This window comes from Pleurodeles waltl, chromosome 1_1 (genome assembly GCF_031143425.1).
Source record: "Pleurodeles waltl isolate 20211129_DDA chromosome 1_1, aPleWal1.hap1.20221129, whole genome shotgun sequence".
NCBI lineage: Eukaryota > Metazoa > Chordata > Amphibia > Caudata > Salamandridae > Pleurodeles > Pleurodeles waltl.
In genome coordinates, this window is record NC_090436.1 from 139,795,753 (window position 1) to 139,810,537 (window position 14,785).

Here is a 14,785-nt window from a genome sequence, read left to right on the forward strand (position 1 = left end):
TCTCCCTCTTCCCGCACCCATGTCCCTAAGAAGATTTTCCTCTCCACCTTTGACCTCTTCCCTAGCCCTCCCCCCATGCCTCACATCAGGCCAGGGTGGTCGGAACCCAGCCAAGCACCTCAGCCACCCAGTCCAGGGGCACAGTAGTGTCTACAGCTACACCAGGTGGGAGAGGATCCTGGGCCCCAGGCAGCCACACTGATAGGGTGCCTGCACAAAGTGCTGTAAGTAAGGGCAAGGAGGCAACCCCAGCTGCTGCAAAGAAGGGCAAGGAGGCACCCCAGCAGGTAAAAGGAAGGGCAAGGAGCAATCCCCGGCTGCTGCCAAAAGGAGCAAGGAGCCATCCCTAGCTGCTGGCAGGAAGGGCAAGGGGCCTGCACCAGCAGGCAAAAAGAAAAGGAGGCCGGGTGCTGGGACTCAGTCAGAGCCCCCACACCAACCATGGTGGTGCAGTCATCCGAGGCTGCAGGGGATGGGCTGGAGCCTCCCCCTACCACTGCTAGCACCACCACCTGCACCGCCACCAGCACCACTGCCAGCAGCAGCAGCCCCAGTGGGTAGCCGTCTGAGGCTGCAGGGGAAGGGCTGGAGCCTCTCCCCACCACTCCCAGCACCGCCACCAGCACCACTGCCAGCAGCCCCAGTGGGCAGCTGTCTGAGGCTGCAGGGGAAGGACTGGAGCCTCCCCCCACCACTGCCAGCACCGACACCAGCACCGCCACTGCACTGCCACCACTGAGAAGCCATCACTACCGGCGGACAGTGTGTAGTCCTGCATCCATGGGCTGTTGTGCGGCCTGGCCCCTGCAAATCCTGTGGGTCTGACACCCAAGTGAGAGACTGTGACCTTGCACTCCCCACGATCTGCATCACAGGGCACAATGCCCCCTCCAGAACCAGTGGAAGAAGCCATCCACTCACCCCATCCTCCACAGGATGAAGCTCACTGAGCACAATGCCCTCTTCAGAACCAGTGGATAAGCCATCTACTCACCCCATCCTTCCCAGGATGAAGCTCACTGGGCACAATGTCCCCTCCAGAACCAGTGGAGAAGCCCTCCACTCACCCCATCTTTCCCAGGATGAAGTTCACTGGGCACAATGCCCCCTCCAGAACCAGTGGAAGAAGCCATCCACTCACCCCATCCTCCACAGGATGAAGCTCACTGGGCACAATGCCCCCTCCAGAGCATGTGGGCAAATCACCCACTAGAGAGACTATGGCCTTACACTCCCTAGCACAAGTCAGTGGGCAAATCACCCACTTGAGAGACTGTGGCCTTGCACTGCCCAGGACCAAGCACAGGGCATGCTGCCCCCTCCAGAGCATGTTGGCAAATCACCCACTTGAGAGACTGTCGCCTTGCAGTCCCCAGGACAAAACACAGGGCATGTTCCCCCCTCCAGGACCAGTGGTGTTCCATCTTCCGGCTGAGATGCCCTCCCATTCCCCGTCCCCCTGAGGTGCCTGTCTATTTTCCACCTGATGCCCATGCATTGTTCTCTCCGTGTTGTTGCAGGAGTGAGGTTGGGCCTTGGACTCTGTGATGTTGCCCTGTGGCCCACGGATATTGAGGACTGGGCAGTGTCCCTTCCATTGTAAATATGTATATGCTTTTTTTTTGACTGCACAAATTTCACCTATATTTATCTGATTACAGCCTTTTTAAACCATGGTAGTTGTCCTTGCATTATTCCTGAGGGTTACGTGGTGAATATGTAATGTTAGTGCATCTGCATGTGTGTATGGTGTTGGGGGTGGGGGTTTTGCGTATTGCATGTGTGTGTATCACTCTCTTTTTCCTCCCCCCCTCCCCTGTGTGCTAGGCAGCAGTACTCACCGTGGCCGTCTTCGCCGGTGTTGGTGTTCGTAGTGGAGCAGAAGGTAGAAGAGCATGGGGAAGACATGCAAGTCGGACTCCATGGCGGCGTGGTTCTTCCTTGAGTGTCCAGAGGTGAGTTGTTTCCCTTATGTGCAGTGTTTCCACCAGGATTTTGATGTCGTTGGTACTGCCCCAGAAAAGGTGGCAGATTGGACTGTCATTATACGGCGGTTACCGCCGTGATGCCTGTTGATTTCACCCTGGGTGTCGGTGTGCTAAAGTGGCTGTCTGTCTGAGCAGTTTCCATCGTTGTCATAATTTCATATTTGTTACCGCCGGCCTGTTGGCGGTATTACCGCCGCTTTATTACCGACAGCCATGGTTGTAATGAGGGCCAAAGTTTGAAAGCTTTATTTCAATCCCAAAATCAATGTCACATAAATGGTACGCAAGACTAAATTATAAACATACATGAAAACCATGGGCCAACTAATACGTCTAAAAAGATTCAACCTACTAAACATCAATACTGTTAGGCACTCCAAAAGAATTATGTAAATTAGCAACAAAACAATATGAACATTGTCAGAAATGGGGTCTTTGGTTGGCAGTCAGGTTACCCCCTGTACAAGCAAGGACCCTCACTCTAGTCACTGTAACTCACAAACAATCCAAATTATCCTGTGCCCACCCTCTTGGCTTGGCACTGAGCAGTCAGGCTTAATTTAGAAGGCAATGTGTAAAGTATCTGTGCAATCAACCATACAATACCACAATATAACACCACAAAAGAACACCACACAGTGTTAAGAAAAAATATATAATATTTATCTGGATAAATGCAGGTCAAAATTATTAAAGATGAAATAAGCAAATGTAGGGATAACACTGAAAGTGATATCAAGTGTCTTTAGAGTTAAAATATTCCTGTAAAAGCAATAGAAAGTGTCTTAAGTTCTCCTAGAAACAACAAGTGTCTCTTGCAAGGTATAGTACCTGGTTTGTGTTGAAAAATCCTCGCAAGGGACCGCAGAGTACGAGATGCACGGAAAACAGTGAGTGTGCGTTGGTTTGGCCCCTTCGCACACGGACTTGCGTCGTTATTTTCTACGCGGGGAAGACGTTGCGTCGATTTCTGGTGCGCGGACTTGGAACGTTTTCGGGTTGCGGGGTTTTCAGTCGCCCCGGGGACGATGCATGGAATCCTGGGCTTGCGGAGCGAAGTCACAGGGGCTGCGTCGATTCCGTTAGGCAATGCGTGGAATTTTCTTCTGCATGGCAGGTGTTGCGTGGATTCCTCTCAGGAAGTCGTTGTCGTCGTTCTGAGTTGGCTTGCGACAAACCTCCTGAACTTTGATGATTGACCTTGTGCTCGCAGCCTTGGGCTGCAATCTGCTTATTGCTGCCATATTACTTTTTCCAATTACAGTTCAGAGAATTGTCGTGCTTAATCAGTAACTGCCAGAACAGGTTTGTACAGGTCGTTGCCACCTCCTGCCAGCTGCATCTGTACCTTCTCCCACCACACCTGTATCCCTGAAATATTCTGAAGGCCGCAGAGGACCTTGAATACGCCAGGGATGGAGTTGTCCTCTGACTAAGCAGTTTTGTGTGTATATAAGGTTGGGTGCCCCAGAGTGAAGGGGCAGCCTCCGTAGGATAGTCACTTGACTGTCTTGGGACTCTGTATTAGCACGAGCTATAATCCATGTAATAAACTTCTCTTTATTCCTCCAGTTGGTGACTCCGCCTGATTTGTGTACTCTCTGCTAAACGGACCCTGAGGACAAGGGTGTCCCTCCACCGCTGGGAAGGAGACCCCGGGTGGGGGTCTAATCTTTCCTGGTTCCTCACTTGCATCGATCCAGTAGGGCCGTGCGTTGAACTTCCGGTCGCGTCGCTGGCGCTGCGTCGTTCTTCTGTCGCGAAGTCGGGCTGCGTCGTTCCAGACTCAGCGAGCAGTGAATTTTTCACCGCAAACAGGCTGTGCGTCATTCCTGGTCCTGAGACTTTAGGGAACAGGAGGCAAGCTCTATCCAAGCCCTTGGAGAGCACTTCTGCAGCAAAACAAGAGAGCAGCAAGACAGCAGGGCAACAGCAAGGCAGCAGTCCTCTTCAGAAAGCAGTAAGGTGAGTCCTTTAGGCAGCCAGGCAGTTCTTCTTGTCAGGGTGCAGGTTCTGGTTCAGGTTTCTTCTCCAGGAAGTGTCTGAGTTGGTAGGGCAGAGGCCCTGTTTTTATACCCAAATGTGCCTTTGAAGTGGGGGAGACTTCAAAGTTTGGCTTAGAAGTGCACCAGGTCCATGTAATAAACTTCTCTTTATTACTCCAGTTGGTGACTCCGCCTGATTTGGGTACTCTCTGCTAAACGGACCCTGAGGACAAGGGTGTCCCTCCACCGCTGGGAAGGAGACCCTGGGTGGGGGTCTAATCTTTCCTGGTTCCTCAGTTGGCGCCCGAACAGGGACCCGAGTCAGGCATCCACGGGACCGACCAGGTGATGGAGGACTCACGATTGGATTTCCAAGGGAGGCGCCCCACACCAGATTCTGAGCTTCGTTCTCTGTCGTGGACCTGCAGATCTCCACTGTGTGTCTTCCAGCCGGCTCGACTTCTCCTGGCGCTGTCTGAACTCGGGTCTCTGTTTTCCGTGAATACTGGAGTCCCCAACTGTTGGACTATAACAGAAGTGTCAGGTAAGGACGGGAGTTGAAAGATTCCTGTCTAAAAATAGGTCTGTGAGTATTGTACGGTTTCTATCGCTCTTTGCAAAGACCGACGTCAGTGGTAAGTATATAGGAAGCAAAAGGCATATTTGCCACTCATTTGGTGTATTCAAACTACTGATTTAAGATTTTTTTTTTTTAAATATACTGGAAGAATGCCAGCGTTCAGTTGTTTCAGGAAATTGTGTTGTTGTCTTTGCAGTAGGGACTCCCGCCTGGAGGAAACATGCCCCGCTCCTCCGTCCGGGACTCCGAATCATGATATATATGTTAAATATGGCATAGGTCCGATTATTTGGTCTGATATATGGAAAAAAAGAACCAAAGGTAGTTCTGATTTGCAATGGCCTATTCACGGGACGTTTGATAAAGATAAGTTAGACTATTTACAGGAATGTTTATTTGTGACAAAAAGTAGACCAGGGATGTTTGACTCACTACGGACTTGGCAGAAAGAAGCAGACCAAAGACGTAGGAAGGCAGAGAAAGAATTACAGAGACATAAGACCAGGACGGTGACTGAAAAGGTATATGACTCTGACGTAGCTGAACATCAACAGAAAATTTTAGAACATGACCGAAGGCTTCACTTACAAACTGATAAGTGTTACCCTTCCAGGACAGTAGTGGATAAGCCACAAGAGGAAGACCCCCTTTTAAACGATATGTTAGATAAACCCCCGTTATATACTCCACCAATATATCCTACACTACATCCTCAACCTGCACCAGGTGACCCTATTGTGCCACCCCCGGTTGGATCTCAGGCGAGAGCTACGCCACCCACCACCACCCCTCCTGTCACCAGATCTATAGAGGATACACCCCGCCCGACTGTACCCACCCCTCGACTGGCCCCCCGTTTGGCCCACCCCTGACTTCTGTTTAGACACCACACATACCCCCCGCCCCATGACCCCTCGAAAGCGCACCCTCCCCAGACACTTGTTCTCTAATTTACAAGAGGAAGATGTCATTGGAGAAATGACTCGGAGGTGGATGACTAATTGCAATGAAAATGGGGTCAGGGACATTGTCTACACTATAAAACAATAGGATAGTTTAGTTCAGTTACATGCAGCTACCCTTATGTGCAACATTATAATACAAGAATATGAGGATGATGGTTCCTCAGCTCCTGCGGGGCTGGTGGACATACGAAAACACGCCTCTACTGGACTGCCTTTTGGTTCTGGTCTACATGATTATGTTGTTACTCTCCTCGCATATAGGGACCGTCTGTGGATGTGTAGTCCTTCTGTAAAGGCATCCATGTTTCCCATGAGAGAGGTTCCACCGGTTTGGCGAGAGCCGGTGATGGATGCCGCTGGCCAAGTTATTACCGCAGGGCATTTTCAACAAATGTGGTTACACACCCCATGGAAAAGATCTGAAACATATACCCTAAAAGCCGCCTTACCTGACCCCCGTAAGAATCCTGCAGGATATTATAAAGAACTGCAACAAATTCTTGAATCATGTACTATAACGTTGTCCGATATTGACATGTTAATGGCAGCAATAGTCCCGCAGGAAGTATGGTCAAAAATACGGAGGCACGACCTTGCTGAACTAGGGGGCACGTGGGACCAATTGCAAGCAGCAGAAAGGGACAGGGTTGAGGGAGCGAAACCAGACCCACTTATATTGGCTCTCCCACTGCGTATTTTGGATTTAATGAAGACCATACTTGCACCACACAGGATAAATTGGGATAAATTGGCCGCCTGTAAACAGAAAAAGGACGAGGGTGTTTCAGACTTTTATACAAGGTTTGAGGGTGTCTTTTCTGTTTACAGCGGCCAAGACATGACTACTGAAGGGGGGATAAGACTCTTTGTTGACAAATTCATGGACAATTTATTGCCAGACATAAAGGGAAAATTTAAATTGTGTGAAAGTACGTGGCCAGTCTCTACTGCCACTGGAATACTGACAATGGCCCAATATTATGAGAACAGGGAGATAGAAGAACAAGAAAAGAACGAGAAAAAAACGAAGGAGTTGAAAACAAAGGTGTTATTTCAGCAGGCCTCCCCTCAGCCCTGTCAACAGCAGTCCAGATCAAGGTCACAAGGACCTCCCAATGACAGAAGGCAGTCCCAACCCCCTCCCTGTTCTTCCCTCTCCTACAATCAGTGCGCCTATTGCAAGAAGGAGGGCCACTGGAAGAATGACTGCCCCAATAAGGACAACTCCACAGGTCGCCCCATGCCCCCACCGCAACAGGACAACAGACCACGCGGTAGGTCTGGTCCTGCAGATAGACCCCGCCAGCAGGCCCCTTCACGGTCCCACAGTTCCCCCGCCCGAGTTATTTTGATGCTTCATCCCAGCATCAATATTTTAATGACGACTATGATGCGTATGAAGGTCAGGGGTCCTCCTTTGACTAGGACAGCCTTCGACAGAGGGGGGTGGGACCAGTTTCTATTCCTGTTAGGCAGAATGGCCCTCACGTTGAGGTACAATTAGACGGTACTTCACATGATTTTTTGGTAGACACTGGGGCCACCAAAAGTTCTGTTAAATGGGAAGAGGTCCAAGGGGTCCCTCTGTCTGGCTATATAAATGTCTCTATGGGTTTTTCTGGTGTTCCGGTGGCTAACCCCGTCTCCCAGCCGCTGCATGTTGCTATAGGTCCTTACACTATCAGCTCCCCTCTCATTCTTACTTCGGCCTGTAGTGAGAATTTATTGGGTTTGGACCTATTAAAGAAATTGTACGCCACCATTTATTGCTCTCCGGATGGAGTTCATGTCACTCTAGGTCCAAATATTTACCCGTCACAATTTTTGTCAAAACCACTTCCACCCGAACTTCGAGATTTACCAGACATTTTATGGCCCACACATAAGGACGATGTTGGATGTCTGGACATACCACAGTATGTCATACGCCTGAAAGCCAATGCCAAATTACCTCGTCTTCCCCAATACAAATTATCCCAACACATTGAACAACAACTCAAAAATATTGTGACCCAGTTGATTGATTTGCGTGTCATTGAAGAAACGCGTGCTAATGATTGTAACAGTCCTGTTCTTCCTGTTCATAAAAAATTATCTGATGGCACCGCGTCTCCAGGACTCCGATTTGTTATTGATTTATGGGTGGTCAATAAGATTGTAATACCCCAGTTCCCTGTTGTTCCTGACATTACGACATTATTAACAATGATGCCTGCCTCCGCTACTTGGTTGTCTTTTATCGATCTTAAGAATGCATTCTTTAGCATTCCTATTCATCCAGATAGCAGACACATCTTTGGGTGGTCGCAGTTTCCGGTTCTGTCGCGCTCCACAAGGCTATACTGAATCGCCTAGCATTTTTAGTCAGGCCCTCAAGGGCCAATTGGATACCCTTGTTTTGTCTTGCTCCTCGACGCTGGTTCAATATGTGGATGACCTTTTAATAGCATCCACTTCAGAACAAAATTGTAAAACAGATACTGTAGCCCTATTGAAGCATCTTGCACACCATCACCATAAGGTCTCTCTCTCCAAATTGCAATATTGTAGACAGGAGGTTATATACCTAGGACACCTCCTGTCTAAGGAGGGACATTCGTTAACGGCTGAGAGAATACAAGCTATACGAGACATACCGGTTCCAAGGACACAGAGAGGGGTTAGGGCCTTTATAGGTTTTACCTCCTTCTGTCGTCAATGGATTCCTAATTATTCTCTTTTGATAAAACCATTTTTGCATCTCACCCACAAAGATTGTCCTGAAAAAAATTGAATGGAATGACGATTTTCAGTTTGGTTTTGATGAATTGAAAAATACACTCTGCACAGCACCTGTTCAGGGTACACCTGATTATCGTAACGTTTTTCAGTTATATGTGAGCGAGAGAAATGGATGTTCACTATCAGTGTTAACTCAAGAGCATGGTGGCAAACAACGCCCCTGTGCTTATTTTTCGGCCCTACTGGGTCCAGTGGCCTGTGCACTCCCGAGCTGTCTACGGGCAGTAGCCGCTGTAGCGGTCGCAGTGCGCCAGTCGGCCGGGATAGTCATGGATTCACCCCTCACCCTGTTGGTCCCACACACTGTTGACGCACTATTAAACAAAACAAAAACACAGCATCTTACTAATGCACGATTAACTACTTATGAACTGACACTTTTAGCTAGTCATATAACATTAAAAAGGTGCAACACGCTCAATCCTGCCACTTTATTGCCAATTACTGAAAAAACAGAAGATTCCTATGATGACATACATGACTGCATTCTCCGGACGGAGGATGAAACAAAAGGGAGAGTGGACTTACAGGACACTCCACTGAAAGACACTGATGGCATATTATACGTAGATGGCTCATGCATCAAGCTACCCAATGGCACTACCTCTGCAGCCTATGCAGTTACAACAGCTACCACTGTAGTTGAAACAGCTAGAATACCACATAACTCTGCTCAGGCCACAGAATTAATAGCTCTAACACGAGCCTGTGAGTTAAGTAAAGGACTTAATGTGAATGTTTACACGGACAGTCAGTATGCATTTGGCGTAGCACACAATTTTGGTCGCTTGTGGGCAGAACGAGGATTTCTCACTTCACATGGGACACGTATTCAACATGGATCCTTATAACTAACTTACTTTCTGCCCTGGCATTGCCGAAAGCAATGGCTATCATGAAGTGTAGTGCACACAAAAAGGTGACAGATGAAACTGGACGGGGCAACGCCCTAGCCGATCAGACAGCAAAAGATACAGCGTATGCAAAGACAGGACACATGTATGTGGTAGATAGTACAGAGAAGGTTCGTCCCCATGAAATATTTGGGAACACGGTAGAGAGTGTCAGTAAGATACAGGATGAGGCAACTGAACAGGAGAAAAAGGAATGAGAAGAAGGGAAGGCCCAGTTAGATGAAAATACGCTGTGCTGGACAGATTTGTCATAGAGGGAAAGATGGATGTTACCCAATGCATTCGTTCTGCCAGTAGTGACTATGGCCCATGGTCCGGCACATGTTAGTGCAAAAAGTATCTGTGATTTGCTTGATCCGGTTTGGTCTAATAAAAATATCAGAAGAGTAGCTGACCAACTGGTTCAATCCTGCATGATTTGTTTACAACATAACATAGGGAAGGGTGCCACAGTCCCCGCTGGGCATTTTTCCCCACCAACGTATCCCTTTGAAGTACTACAAATGGATTATATTGAGATGGAAAGGTGTAACAACTTGAAATATGTCCTAGTTGTGGTCTGTATGTTTAGTAAGTGGGTAGAAGCTTACTCTACTAAAGATAATACTGCCCTTACCAACGCAAAGGTACTTCTGAAGGAGTTCTTCCCACGGTTTGCCATGACTTGATATTCATTATTGTAACAATACATGACACTGAACCCTAGTGTTGCTTCTATTTTTTATTGTATCTGCTTTATCTTTTTATTATATGTTTTACAATTATAATCTTTTTTTAAAATGCCTAGTGGAGCTATTGGATATTTATTGTAAACAGTGACTTCTTTTTTTATTCAGTCTAGTAATCTCATAAATTCATGCAGACTAAACATAAGTGCAAAACCAAAATCCCAGTTTTTGAGGAACCCTTAAACCTTCATAAAGACTCAGTTGAATGTTGGAATGTTCATGAATTTCTGACTCCTTTCTTTAAATTGGTTATTAATGGGGCAATAGATTTCAAGAGACCTTTTGAGGATGCAGTGGTGCTGGAACAAATTTCAGAGTTTGGGTCCTGGCATCAATGTCACATCACAGAAGTCATAGGGATTGTGAAAAATCCAAGTGTCACACAAAAAATCAAGTATAGCTAATGAGCCACACTCATTCAGCAGTGGAGTGGTAAGGGTTGGCATATCACTGGCATTGCAAATATATTACTAAAGCATAGTGTGGTACAACACTGTTATTTATAGAAAATACTTTTACGATTGAAATGTGTACAGATCTGCAGTTTTTCTGATAAAACTATATAGGATACAAATGATAGATAATGTGTGGAGTTTCAGACACACAGACTTGAAGTACTCTTTAGTCTTAATAGAATCCCATTCAATTGCCACAGGTTAAATTTGTAGGAAGAGTGACCACATCTTAAGCATTAGATTTTCTCATGTTAGTATTGTGTAGGGAAACGTATCCCAAAACTATCTTCTCCAACAACAGTGTCAAATTTGTTTTGAAGCAAATGACTTCCTCCTACTCCAAAACATCGAGCATATCAGAAATGTGTGTGCGACACACAATGTACCAGTCAAAAAGAACACTTCAACCAGTACCTTAAGGACAGTGTTCACCTTACCCTATAAAGCCAGATTCCTGTGTCCCTAGCTATCAAAGAATGGTTCTAGGAATAAAGGATCTTGCTCCATTCTGTTTCTGGTGTTTGTCCATTCCAGTTGTTGAAGGAAAAGCTTCCCTCCTCCACTGTGTTCACTGTGGCTTAAAAGTTCATTTCCACACAGGAAGAGGAAAGACAACATTGTTGATGTTAGAGAAGTCGCAGCCAATGCTGAGTCCCAACAGAATAGGTCCAAGTAATGTTATGACATCCAGATACGCAGTCACAACTACTGACATTCTGGTAGGCAATTTAGGATATATTTATTTCATCACATTAAGAAAGGAGTAGTCAGATTTTTCCAGACCTATGAGGAATGTGAGGAGAGATGCTAAGAAATGTTGTGACTGATGACAATGTTAAGAGACCTGGAGCCCCATAATGAGTTTGGTGGACAGAAAACTCCATCCGCCAAACTCCTTACAGGGTCGCCGCCACCTACACAGCGACCTCCCAGCTGGAGCTATTATGGGTTTCCTGCTATGTCGGCAGGCGGAAACCTAAGTTTCCGCCTGCTGGCCTAGCGGGAAATAGGCTACAGCACTGTCTCTGTCTCGTAATCGAGCTGGCGACAATGCTGTCGCCTTCAGGGTGCACCAGCACTCTTGCAATGTTCACTGTCTGCAAAGCAGACTGTGGAACATTGCAAGTGTGCTTGCCGGGGGGGCCCCTCTACTGCCCATGCCAAGTGCATGGGCAGTGAAGGGCCCCCCTTGTGGCCCTCTGCACCTGTCCTCCGCCAGTCATTTCATGGCAGTATACCCACCATGAAACGGCTGGCAGAAAACAAGGTCGTATTCCCCAGGGCAATGCTTCTTCCAGCGCTGCCCTGGTGGATTAGGATCTGCGCCACTGCCAGACCGCCGGAATCCAACATCCTGGCATAACTGGCAGTTCCTAGGCCGTCCAACCACCAGGGTTTGTAATGTGGTGGTCAGACTGCTACTGCGAGTGTGGCAGTCTATAGACTGCCAACACTCATAATAAGGCCTCTGATGTAGAACCTGTATATGATGTGTGGGAAGTCCAGCAGACACACCAAAAGTAAAACTTCATTTAATGTGAGTCAAAACCAGCAGACTTTCAAAATCTCCAACACTTTTACTTCCAGGAACTGCGGAAGACCTTTTAGAGAGTGGGGCCATTGCTGATTATGTGATAGACTATTCCGGGACAAGGATGCCATCTTAGAAAATATTGCAGGAATGATTTTTTTTCTTTAATTCCATGGGCCATATTTACAAGGAGCTTCCATCCCAACTGCATCATTTTTTTTGACGCAGCAACGGTGCATTTCGTGCTCCATATTTACAAAGTAATGCATTAGGCACAATGCATAATTTGCCGCTTGCCTGCTTTGGTTTTTTCCTGCACCTGAACCGACTGCGTCCATAACATTAAACACATCCCATCATAAACTTCACTGCAGAACCAACGCATTGATATTTACGAGTCAAAAGGGAAAGTGATGCATCATTGACAAGCAGTGCACATACCCGAAAATCCTGCACATTGGCAATCCAGGCAAAAAAATGTTTCATTGGCACTTTGATAAGCACAACTATGCCATGGAGGTGTTTATACTGCAGCTAGAAGCAGCCAAAAGACAACTACCTCCAGCACGGAGGCAGCGCAGGAGAAGGGAGCTTGAGTACCGCCAGGGATGCACCCTCATTGGCCTCAGGGATGAAAAGGTAATTACCTACTACAGGCTCAGGAGGGACTCAGTCATACAGCTCCTGAACCTGATTGCACCAATGCTGCAGACAACATCACAGAGGTGCACCAACATCCCTCTGCAGGTCAAGCTGATGGCAGTCCTCCACATGCTGGCATCTGGGTCATTCCAGACCACCACAGCCAGAGTGGCAGGAATATCACAACCATCCTTTTTGGCATTCCTATTCTCAGTCCTAGATGCCGCCACCAGCTTAACCCCCCAGTACATCACGTTCCCCAAGACACAGCAGCAACAACTGGACACCAAGCAGGGTTTCTATGCCATTGCAGGATTTCCTCATGCCTTAGGGGCAATGGATTATACTCATGTGCAACTGGTGCTTCATGCTGCTAAATCCCACCTGTACCACAACAGGAAGAACACATATTCCATCAAAGTAAAGAAAATAGTGGGCCATCTGGGGATTTTCATCAATTTTCTGGCAAAGTTCCCTGGGAGTGCTGATGATGCTTACATCTTCAGGCACTCCACCATCAATGAGCACTTCTAGAATGGGAGATATGGGAATGTCCTACTGGTTGATAAATACATATGAAGCGGGGAAACGCTGTGTGATCTCTGGAGGCGGGGCAGGAGCCCTTTAAAACTCGTTCGCGCTCCCGCCGTCGCGGGAAGCGCTGTGTGATCTCTGGAGGCGGGGCAGGAGCCCTTTAAAACTCGTTCGCGCTCCCGCCGTCGCGGGAAGCGCTGTGTGATCTCTGGAGGCGGGGCAGGAGCCCTTTAAAACTCGTTCGCGCTCCCGCCGCTCAGCGGCTGACAGAGGCTGGGCTGGGCCACCCCCCTAACATCTATCTCCCAAGAAGGCCATATTGTACTCAGTCCCTTTTGCTAGTTCCTACTCTTTCTCCCCAGTCAGCTGCTCCATTTAATCTGACACCTTATCATTTAACCCTGCACCTACACTAACACCAGATGGGCAAAAAAAAAGCAATAGAGGCAGGGGCCGGGGCAGTACTAAAAGCCAAGCGAAAAAGGCATAAGCATGCTGCTAGCAATTGCGTTATGGATAGAATCGACTCTCTCCTGGGCGAATGCAACGGAATACTAACTAGCCCCCAGGGAAACATTTCTATTGCAACTGGGGAGGGGCCCACTTCAACTAGCAGGAAGGAAGGTTCCATGAAAATCGCTGAGATTTTCATGAAACGTGGGCAACAAGTTACTGACACTACAGGGGCGGGTGAAAGTAGGAACGTTATCACCCATGCGGCCCCCTCCCTAGCAGAAGACCTACCACTTGCCATCAACGATTCCATCCAGCTCAGTAACCGCTTCAATCCCCTAACCAACCTCCCTGAATCACGCGACGACATCAACCCAGACACCCTGGCAGATGGGCCAGCAGCAACCAACACGCACTCTCCTCATGTAACCCCACAGCATATCGAATACATACAAGCTCTAAGGAAGGAAGTCACAGAACTCAAGCATATGGTTAACTCATTACTTGCAATAGTAAAACAGCTAACCCACGCAAATAACACGACCACCAGTAACCTTGCCCAAAATCCAATCCTATCAGGCATCACAACAAACTCGCCCAACTCCTCTGCTTCTAGCCACGCTGGCCCTCACCCTACCAAAGAAAAGACCATGAACTCCCACCAGTCTCCCCTCTTCCACAATTTAGGCATAGGAAATTCACTAGACATCTATCATAATACCCTCAAACCCATGAGCAATACTGCCTCAAAATACTCTACGCAACCTGCCACTGACCAGTCCCATTTAGGTAATATAGTTCTAATGGTTAACGTTCCCAAGTTAACCACATTGGTGCGCAAGGAAGGGGTAGACTCTATCAAAAACAAGGCAATCCACTGGATTCGCCATGTTAGAGGCTGCCGATCCATAATACGTGAGGACCTAATTACCGTAGTACGACGGCCAGATCCGGGAACTCACTTTGATATCCTAAAACTGACACTCAAGAACAGGACCATGGCGAACAATCTGGTGGCCCTAGACGCAAGAACAAGCCCACCTGCACACTCACGCATCCAGTTTAAACAGCCCAGGTCACCCACGCTCCACGAGGAACGCCCGAGTTACCACCCGGCAGAAAACCTATCCCCTCTTGGTAAACATGATTGACTCACAGCCCCACCTAAAATCTATGCAGGCAAACCTTGCAACCTTCCAACATCCATCACCCCCAGATCCTCCTTTTAC